Below are 11,724 nucleotides of genomic sequence, written 5' to 3' on the forward strand. Positions count from 1 at the left end.
AGTTATAGCATTTACAAATGGCGGTATATACTGGGAATTTTTTTTGTAGCCAGTAATGGCGGCGATCAGTAAACTAATTAGTTTGCGTGAAAGTTATAGCATTTACAAATGGCGGTATATACTGGGAATTTTTTTTGTAGCCAGTAATGGCGGCGATCAGTAAATTAATTAGTTTGCGTGAAAGTTCTAGCGTTTACAAATGGCGGTATATACTGGGAATTTTTTTTGTAGCCAGTAATGGCGGCGATCAGTAAACTAATTAGTTTGCGTGAAAGTTCTAGCGTTTACAAATGGCGGTATATACTGGGAATTTTTTTTGTAGCCAGTAATGGCGGCGATCAGTAAACTAATTAGTTTGCGTGAAAGTTCTAGCGTTTACAAATGGCGGTATATACTGGGAATTTTTTTTGTAGCCAGTAATGGCGGCGATCAGTAAACTAATTAGTTTGCGTGAAAGTTCTAGCGTTTACAAATGGCGGTATATACTGAGAATTTTTTTTTTTATCCAGTAATGGCGGCGATCAGTAAATTAATTAGTTTGCGTGAAAGTTATAGCGTTTACAAATGGCGGTATATACTGGGAATTTTTTTTGTAGCCAGTAATGGCGGCGATCAGTAAATTAATTGGTTTGCGTGAAAGTTATAGCGTTTACAAATGGCGGTATATACTGAGAATTTTTTTTTTATCCAGTAATGGCGGCGATCAGTAAATAAATTGGTTTGCGTGAAAGTTATAGCGTTTACAAATGGCAGTATATACTGGGAATTTTTTTGTAGCCAGTAATGGCGGCGATCAGTAAACTAATTAGTTTGCGTGAAAGTAATTGCGTTTACAAATGGCGGTATATACTGGGAATTTTTTTTGTAGCCAGTAATGGCGGCGATCAGTAAATTAATTAGTTTGCGTGAAAGTTCTAGCGTTTACAAATGGCGGTATATACTGAGAATTTTTTTTTTATCCAGTAATGGCGGCGATCAGTAAATAAATTGGTTTGCGTGAAAGTTATAGCGTTTACAAATGGCGGTATATACTGGGAATTTTTTTTGTAGCCAGTAATGGCGGCGATCAGTAAATTAATTAGTTTGCGTGAAAGTTCTAGCGTTTACAAATGGCGGTATATACTGGGAATTTTTTTTGTAGCCAGTAATGGCGGCGATCAGTAAATTAATTGGTTTGCGTGAAAGTTATAGCATTTACAAATGGCGGTATATACTGGGAATTTTTTTTGTAGCCAGTAATGGCGGCGATCAGTAAACTAATTAGTTTGCGTGAAAGTTATAGCATTTACAAATGGCGGTATATACTGGGAATTTTTTCTTTACTAGTAATGGCGGCGATCAGCGAATTATAGCGGGCATTCCGACACTGAGGGGGGGGGGGGATTGACTTGGTGTCACTTACATCCCCAGTGATACCAATACAGCAATCAAGGCTAATAAAAAGTAGTGACACTGTACTGTGTCTGGTTTGCGTCACTTCCGGAGTTGCGTCACTTCCGGAGTTGCGTCACTTCCGGAGTTGCGTCACTTCTGGAGTTGCGTTCTAAGCTGCTCTGGCATAAAAAGAATGCAGAGCGGAGTGACTGACAAGGTGGCAATGCTCTGAAAGATAGAACTACATAAAACAAGCGACATAATGGATACAATGTACTCAGCTGTGGATGTCATTTGTAATGAATATGTATCTATAGGGGCAGGAGACGAACGCAGCCCTGATGACGAGTAAACGGTTATTGATCCAGGCAGACGGATAGGAACACTTGAAAATAAATGCGCAATAGATTACAGTTTGTAGTTCATAAATGAGCGTGGTGTGAGGGCATATCAAAAAATTATAAATGAGAGTGATATATCTGGTGACCTTCTTTTAACCACTCGCCCTCCAGAGGATTACCCCCCCCCCCCCCCCCCCTCCTGACCACACCAGGCCATTTTTTGCGATACGGTGCTGCGTTACTTTAATTGCACGGTCGTGCAACGCTGCACCCAAATATACGTCCTTTTTTCTTTCAGTGGTATTTGATCCCCTGTGCTATAAATAAAAAAAAAGGCTGACAATTTTGAGAAAAAAAAAAACAATATTTTTGGCTTTTTGCTATGAAAGTAAAAAAAAATTAAAAAATCTAATTTCATCCAAAATGTATTCTGCTCCGCGACTTTGCTAAAAAAAAAAAAATCCCGATATGTGTAAATTAATTGGTTTACATGAAAGTTTACAAATGGCGGTATATACTGGGATTTTTTTTTAGTAATGGTGGTGATCAGCAACTTATACGGACTGCGGAGGGCATTCTGACACTGGGGGGAAACTGACTTGGTGTCACTGACATCCCCAGTGACACCGATACAGTAATCAATGCTAATAAAAAAGCACTGACACTGTACTAATGTCACTGGGCAGGAAGAGGTTAACATCTGGGCCCATCAAAGGGTTAACTGTGTGTTGGGAGTGTTTTAATAGGGGGCGGGGTCTGCGTGCTTCACTGTAATCACACTGCTGTGGATGGCTGTGCTGTGCAGTGTGCCTGAGCTGACAGGGAGGAGAACTGTTTTGTTTTGTTCTCCTCCCCCCCCCCGTTGAAGATGATGTAAATGGCGGCGTGGGTAGGGTGCACGTGCGCCTTGCGCGCGTTCCTTACCCAGAAATGCAAAATCACGTATATATACGTGATTTTGTGCACCCGTGCCGCCCTGTAGCAGTATTTCTGCTATAGGACAGTCGGGAAGTAGTTAAGAGCACCATAAATGACATCCACACTAATGGTTTGGTCCCAACATACAAGGTGGTATCAAAAGCTTTGAGACTAGTTGTGCCAACAGACATCATCCTGTGTACATCGGGAGCTGTGCAACTGGTGCTGTTCTGACCACGTTACCACGTCCGCTATTTCATCATGGACAGCAAGTTAGAACAAAGAGCAAACATGACATTCTGCGTGAAACCCGCCCACCTAAGTTCCGTCACCAGTAATGATCCTCGATATGCACAAGTGCTGAATGGTTTTGACCTTTTCGGGGGTGGAGCTCGCTGAAAGGTCTTCCTGATCTCACGTCGTCTTCCAGTGATGTTTTTCCACTCTTGAAGTGCACGTGCCACTGAAAATACCTCAAACGACTCATTGCAGCATCACCGTCAACTTGCCGAATGCTGCAAACGTCTCTGTGACAGATTTGCCCAGTTTCATGCATAAATTCACGTTGGCTCTTTGTTCTAATTCGCTGTCCATGATGAAGTAGCAAATGTGGTAATAGGGCCACATGTCCATATTTGGTCAATGACATTGACTAGAGAAGGCCACGTGGCCCTGACATTGTCCTAATATGGCCATGAGCTAATATGACTACAACTGTTTGGAGAGCATGATGGCCCTCTTTATCAAGAAGACAAGTAGGCTTGTCACCGTGATAAAGAGGGTCACCTTGTTCCCGAAGCATCAGTGGTTTTCTTGCTTACATTCCCCACCCCGCAGCTGATGGACACAAGGGAGTAGGGATGCTTGGGACATCGGGGACCTAATATGGCCACATGATGATAAAGCATGATGACCCTCTTTATTAAGATGAAGTAGGCTTGTCACCTTAATAAAGAGGGCCACCTTGTTCCCGAAGAATCAGTGGTTTTCTTGCTCATATAGAACTTCAGTGAACAATTTCCATCTGGCGTTATACAGTCAGGTCCATAAATATTGGGACATGGACACAATTCTAACATTTTTGGCTCTATACACCACCACAATAGATTTGAAATGAAACGAACAAGATGTGCTTTAACTGCAGACTGTCAGCTTTAATTTGAGGGTATTGACATCCAAATCAGGTGAACGGTGTAGGAATGACAACAGTTTGCATATGTGCCTCCCACTTGTTAAGGGACCAAAAGTAATGGGACAATTGGCTTCTCAGCTGTTCCATGGCCAGGTGTGTGTTATTCCCTCATTATCCCAATTACAATGAGCAGATAAAAGGTCCAGAGTTCATTTCAAGTGTGCTATTTGCATTTGGAATCTGTTGCTGTCAACTCTCAAGATGAGATCCAAAGAGCTGTCACTATCAGTGAAGCCATCATTAGGCTGAAACAACAAAACAAACCCATCAGAGAGATAGCAAAAACATTAGGCGTGGCCAAAACAACTGTTTGGAACATTCTTAAAAAGAAGGAACGCACCGGTGAGCTCAGCAACACCAAAAGACCCGGAAGACCACGGAAAACAACTGTGGTGGATGAGCAAAGAATTCTTTCCCTGGTGAAGAAAACACCCTTCACAACAGTTGGCCAGATCAAGAACACTCTCCAGGAGGTAGGTGTATGTGTGTCAAAGTCACCAATCAAGAGAAGACTTCACCAGAGTGAATACAGAGGGTTCACCACAAGATGGAAACCATTGGTGAGCCTCAAACACAGGAAGGCCAGATTAGAGTTTGCCAAACGACATGTAAAAAAGCCTTCACAGTTCTGGAACAACATCCTATGGACAGATGAGACCGACATCAACTTGTACCAGAGTGATGGGAAGAGAAGAGGATGGAGAAGGAACTGCTCATGATCCCAAGCATACCACCTGGTGGTGTATAGAGCCAAAAATGTTAGAATTGTGTCCATGTCCCAATATTTATCGACCTGACTGTAGTTTGGCTTGCTGACTGTTTTGTTTAATAGTGATAAAAACCTGACAGGGGTTCCAACCTCTGCACACAATATCTAAAATAATAAAAAAAAGTTTTGGTTTGGCATATACTTTAAAGCCAATAAACCCACCACAAGTAGACAGCTTTCTCTTCTCAAAGTTCAACCTCCTCAAAGCTCGTCTTCCCACACCACGTGTCCATTCCAGGCCAACCCATAGAGAGCTTGGTAATAGTTGGTCATTAGTCGCTTCCTCTGGGCCTGGCACCATGATCTGCAAAATCAAACCTTGCAGGATGTAAACCTTCAACAGGCTAAAGGACATGAGAAGATAATCTTGCCTCTATCCGAGGTGTGTCATCCCCGGTGAGGATGCAATGAAGAGCAGGATAAGAGTCAGATCTGCAGTTTTGCTTTATTTGAACCATTACAAAATGTAAAAATTTCAAGAAATGATCTTCTCTGGTGGACATTGTCCTCTGTAGTGTCACAGCTCAGTTATGGAGGAAGTTCTGTGGCTTCCACAGGATGTTCTATAAATACTGTCAAAGCCCGCAGCTCCGCCAAAACTATCGACTAAGAACACAAAAATATAACTCCAGGTAACAAGTCTCCTCCCAGACCAGGAATGAATGGATGGACCGTCCTTGGCCAAACATATCCACCAAATGAGCAAAGTCCTTTCAGAAGGTTGGGGAAGCCTGGGGCAATGCTGCAAAATAGGAACAAACGAAGGCGCACCGGCCTCGCCCATGACCTCAGAGACAAGAAATGTATTGAAGGATAAAAGAGACGTAGACTCAAAAACGCCAACATTTCATAAACATGTCATATCCAATACTGGACAGTCGGAGTCATGTGTGCGAGTTCCAACTAAAGGAAGACCCTAAAAAATGGCTGACGCCTTTCAAAGGGAGATCCCCTCTTCCTCAGAGCCAGCTAGACAGGATATATCAGCTTCCCTCGTATAGCTAAAAATGGTTTAAGACTCCTCCCATTAATGGGCTGGGCGAATCGGTGAGGGAGGGGTGTCACATACAGCATGCTTAGACAGAACAAAATAAATACAAACTTTTAAAAACACAACAATTCATAATTAACCGCTTCCCGTTCTCCCTGTAGCAGAAATCACACTGTACCAATGGCACTGGGCAGGAAGGGGTTAACATGAGGGGCCATCAAAGGGTTACCTGTGTGCTGGGATATAGGGGGCGGGGTCTGTGTGCTTCACTGTAATCACACTGCTCTGGATGGCTGTGCTGTGCAGTGTGGAGGTCTATATACTGTATATTTTGAAAATATATTTCTTTTAAATATATTCTTCAGATTTTTTTTAACATATAAAAAAGTAATTATTATCTATATTTGTAAATGCGTTCCATAAATGTATTTTTAAAGACATACAGTATATTTGGAATGTATTTTTTAAAATATTTTTCATATATTTTGTAATAAAAACGCATTTCAACATGCAGTATATATATATATTTTTTTTTATTTTTTTTTAAATATATTGAATACGGCCAAAATGGTAGCATTTCAAATATATGGCAATATTCTTGGGAAGAATATTTTAAAAATATATTTAAAATATATTTTTCTTCCACAGTCTATATATAAAACTATATTTTTTTTAAATATATTCTTTAGATTTTTTTTAACATATATTTGTAAATGCGTTCCAAAAATGTAGATTTGTATTTTTAAAGACATGCAGTATATTTGAAATGTATCTTTAAAAATATTTTTCATATATATTGTAATATTTCAACAGTATATATACAGTGAAGGAAATGCGTATTTGCTCCCCGGCTGATGCTGAATGTTCGCCCCTCACACAGAAATGATCGGTCTAACAATGGAATGTTCGCCCCTCACACAGAAATGATCGGTCTAACAATGGAATGTTCGCCCCTCACACAGAAATGATCGGTCTAACAATGGAATGTTCGCCCCTCACACAGAAATGATCGGTCTAACAATGGAATGTTCCCCCCTCACACAGAAACGATCGGTCTAACAATGGAATGTTCGCCCCTCACACAGAAATGATCGGTCTAACAATGGAATGTTCGGTGTAACACTGAGAGACAGAATACAACAACAAATTCAGCAGAAATGCGTCTAACAAATGATGACGGATCTGCATGTTCATGAGGGAAAGAAGGATTTGATCCCCTATCATTCAGCAGGATTTCTGGCTCCCAGGTGTCTCTCATACAGGTAACAAGCTGAGATTAGAAGCAGTCTCTTAAAGGGAGTGCTGCTAATCTCATTGTGTTACCTGTATAAAAGACACTTGTCCACAGGAGCCATCAAACCATCAGATTCCAAACTCTCCACCATGGCAAAGACCAAAGAGCTGTCCAAGGAGGTCAGGGACAAGATGGTAGACCTACACAAGGCTGGACTGGGCTACCAAACTATGGCCAAGCAGCTTGGTGAGAAGGTGACAACAGTTGGTGCAATCATTCACAAATGGAAGAAACACAAAACAAGTGTCAGCCTCCCTAGGTCTGGTGCACCATGCAAGATCTCACCTCGTGGAGTGTCAATGATCATGAGAACAGTGAGGAATCATCCCAGAACTACACGTGAGGATCTTGTCAATGATCTCCAGGCAGCTGGGACCACAGTCACCAAGAAAACAATTGGTAACACACTACGCCGACAAGGACTGAAATCCTGCAGTGCCCGCAAGGTCCCTCTGCTCAAGAAAGCCCATGTCCAGGCCCGTCTGAAGTCTGCCACTGAACATCTGAATGATGCAGAGGAGGACTGGTGGGAAGTGTTGTGGTCAGAGGAGACCAAAATCCAGCTCTTTGGCATCAACTCAACTCGCCGTGTTTGGAGGAGGAGGAATGCTGCCTATGACCCCAAGAACACCATCCCAACTGTGAAACGTGGTGGTGGAAACATTCTGCTTTGGGGGGGTTTCTGCTAAGGGGACAGGACAACTGCACCGCATCAAAGGGACGATGGACGGGGCAATGTACCCTCAAATCTTGGGTGAGAACCTTCTTCCCTCAGCCAGGGCATTGAAAATGGGTGGTGGATGGGTGTTCCAGCATGACAATGACCCAAAACACACGGCCAAGGCAACAAAGGAGCGGCTCAAGAAGAAGCACATTAAGGTCCTGGAGTGGCCTAGCCAGTCTCCAGACCTTCATCCAATTGAAAATCTGTGGAGGGAGCTGAAAGTTTGAGCTGCCAAATGTCAGCCACCAAACCTTAATGACTTGGAGAGGATCTGCCAAGAGGAGTGGGCCAAAATCCCTCCTGAGATGTGTGCGAACCTGGGGGCCAACTCCAGGAAACGTCTGACCTCTGTGATGGCCAACAAGGGATTTTCCACCAAGTACTAAGTCATGTTTTTCAAAATCAGCAAGGGATCAAATACGCATTTCCTTCACTGTATATTTATTTTTTGAAATATATTTATGGCTCCTCCATGTCTTTATGGACCGTGCTTTGTGCACTGGTGTGCAGTCATATTGGAACAGGAAGGGGCCATCCCCAAACTCTTCCCACGAAGTTGGGAGCATGAAATTGTCGAAAAAAAGTCGCCTTAAGAGTTCCCTTCACTGGAACTAGGGGGCCAAGCCCAACCCCTGAAAAACAACCCCACACCATAATCCCCCCTCCACCGAACTTTGCACTTGGCACAATGCAGTCAGGCAAGTACTGTTCTCCTGGCCACCGCCAAACCCAGACACGTCCATCGGATTGCCAGACAGAGAAGCGTGATTGGTCACTCCAGAGAATACGTCTCCCCTGCTCTAGAGTCCAGTGGCGGCGTGCTTTACACCACGGCATCCGACGCTTTGCATTGCACTTGGTGATGGAAAGCTGTTTTCCATGGGCCCCCCACTCAAAGTGACTCCTGTCACACATACAAATGCCTGAGCGATTTACATTTTAATGCCAACCACCAGCAGGTGGGAAAGAGGGAGTTTTCGGCTGCTGCAGAGAGCCACATAGGACTGTTATTAACCCCACCCCACCACACCAATAATCTTCTCTGCCTGGATCCCCCTGTGTGCTGGACCCCTACAGGAGCACCGGGGGTACCCCCCTATCAGCGGCCCTGCTGGGAAGTGAAGCCAATGATGTGCCACTGGGCAAAGACCAGCCAAGTCATCCTTGGTTTTGATGGGTTAGCAGCTAGAAGCCCGGTGTTTATGTGGACAAACACATGGGACCAATGTTAAAGACACCATAAATCAGTCGTTTTTAATAAACCCACATTAGTTATGTTTTTCGTGTTTCCAGTGAAAAAGTTGAGCAGAATTGTGGCAGTAGTTATAGAACATCCTGTGGAAGCCACAAGATTTCCTCCCTGACTGAGCTGCAGAAGACGATGTTCAGCAGAAGAGGGACCTTTGACTTTCTGATGGTTTCTCAAGCTGCCAAACAAATTCAAGTGGAACAGCAGATATGACCACTTCTCCTACTCCACTCTTCATATTGGGACTGGCACTCTTCAGATATGGATACAATTATCTTCTGATGGTTTCAGAGCCAATCAAAGTGTACATCCTGCAATGCTTTGTCCTCCAAAAACAACTATGGCCAACCAATACCTAGTTCCCTATGTCTGGGCCCGGAATGGGTTTCTTCAATGAAGCAACAGTCATCCGCACAGAGGACTGTAATGCTCAGTCCCTACAACAATTTATTAAAGTGTGCACCATCAGTGCTGCATAATGGCAGCCTGAGCAGGATTTGGAGTGCGGAGTCCAGATGTGCAGACAGCCAGAGTTGCCTGAGTGCAGAGCAGAGAGCAGACAGTGACTGGATGGTGAGCTGCAATATTTCTGGAATTGGTGAGCTGCTGCTGTGGGGATTTACTATCTGCTCCCAGAGAGACTGAGCTCTTTAGGAACTGATCATACTGCCATCTAGTAGTCTTATTGTTGGCCGCAGGCTTGGGACTATTCTCATGTGCACCAACGGTACAACTAGGCCCCAACCATGGCCAGATGAAGAGTTAGGACTAAAGACTGTCCCTTTGCAGCTGCTACACAGAGACCTTTACTTATTGCTTATGGTAAGAGGTAGTTAGCCATTCTCTAAGTTACTTTGGAATAGTGATTGTACTGTTCCTAATGAGACCACGGAGGGTGTCCTGGGGTATTTCCTCCCAGATCTGGACCAGGGCATCACTGAACTGCTGGACAGTCTGAGGTGCAACCTGGCGGTGTCGGATGGACCAAAACATGACATCCCAGAGGTGTTCTATTGGATTTAGGTCAGGGGAGCGTGGGGGCCATTCAGTGGTATCAATTCCTTCATCCTCCAGGAACTGCCTGACATTGTTGTGCACCAGGAGGAACCCAGGACCCACCACACCAGGAGGAACCGAGGACCCACCGCACCAGGAGGAACCCAGGACCCACTGCACCAGGAGGAACCCAGGACCCACTGCACCAGCGTAGGGTCTGATAATGGGTTCAAGGATTTCACCTCCATACCTAATGGCAGTTAGGGTGCCATTGTCTAGCCTGTAGAGGTCTGTGTGTCCCTTCATGGAGATGCCTCCCCAGACCATCACTGACCCACCACCAAGACGGTCATTCTGAACCATGTTACAGACAGCAGAATGTTCTCCACGGCTTCTCCAGACCCTTTCACGTCTGTCACATGTGCTCAGGGGGAACCTGCTCTCATCTGTGAAAAACACAGGGTGCCAGTGGTGGACCTGCCAATTCTGGTGTTCAATGGAAAATGCCAATCGAGCTCTATGGTGCCGGGCAGTGAGCACAGGGCCCACTAGAGGACGTCGGGCCCTCAGGCCACCCTCATGAAGTCTGTTTCTGATTGTTTGGTCAGAAACATTCACACCATTCACACATTGGTTCTGGTCAGCTCAGTGGATTGCTGTAGGAAAGTCCTGGATCTTTTCTTGGATACACAGAATATAACTGGATATAACATTTATAGGGAAAGTGGATCCAGGGAATATCCTACTGCCTCTCGGGGGATCAGGAAGGATTTTTTTTTTCCCTTCAGGAGCAAATCGTATCGTGGTTTGCTGTTTTTTTTTTTGCCTTCCTCTGGATCAACTGTGGGTGTAGGATTCTAACTTTTTTTTAATGGTTGAACTGGATGGACTTTTGTCTTTTTTCAGCCAGACTAACTATGTAACACCAGTGGCCTGGTGGAGGTAATTTTGTAGGGCTCTGGCAGGGCTCATCCTGTTTCTCCTTGTACAAAGGAGCAGATACCGGTCCTGCTGACGGGTTAGGGACCTTCTATGGCCCTGTCCAGCTCTCCTACAATAACTGCCTGCCTCCTGGAATCTCCTCCATGCTCTCGTCTCCTGGAATCTCCTCCATGCTCTTGAGACTGTGCTGGGAGACACAGCAAACCTTCTGGCAATGGCAGGTATTGATGTGCCATCCTGGAGGAGTTGGACTGCCTGTGCAACCTCTGTAGGGTCCAGGTATGGCCTCATGCTACCAGTAATGACACTGACCCCGGCCAAATGCAGAACGAGTAAAAAACAGTCAGAAAAGATGAGTAGGGAAAAAAATGTCAGTGGCCTCCACCTGTAAAACCATTTCTGTTTTGAGAATCATCTCTTTGTTGCCCATCTAGTGCACCTGTTGTTAATTTTGTGAACACCAAAGCAGCTGAAACTGATTAACAACCCCCTCTGAGACTTACCTGACCAGATCAATATCCCAGGAGGTTCATGAACTTGGTGCTAGACTCTGATTACAAAGTCTTCCTTTCATTTTTTTGAGTAGTGTGTATATATATAATACGAGAACCGTCCTGGAGGTCACCAGATCTGGAGAAATTAGAAAGGACTTTGGGGAGCTTCTTGTAGACTTACAGATGACTTTCCGTGAAGTCATTTTGGTCTTTGGCGGCAGCTAACAGAGCAATAGGCAGAGGGCAATGGCTGGCAAATGGTTCATTTTCTCTATGGGAGTACCGGACCCTTGTACCTACTGGACACGGCTATGGTCACCCCTCAGAGCTCTTACCAACACGTTCAGATTTACGTCTAGTACTTCTTACTGTAAGTCCGGCCTTTCTGTGTTTTTCTCTTGAAAACCCTTTCTTCTTGAACTACCAATGTGGTCTGCAGC

The sequence above is a fragment of the Staurois parvus genome, unplaced genomic scaffold (genome assembly GCF_062004578.1).
Source record: "Staurois parvus isolate SC_StPar_1 unplaced genomic scaffold, SC_StPar_1.0 ptg001265l, whole genome shotgun sequence".
Lineage (NCBI taxonomy): Eukaryota > Metazoa > Chordata > Amphibia > Anura > Ranidae > Staurois > Staurois parvus.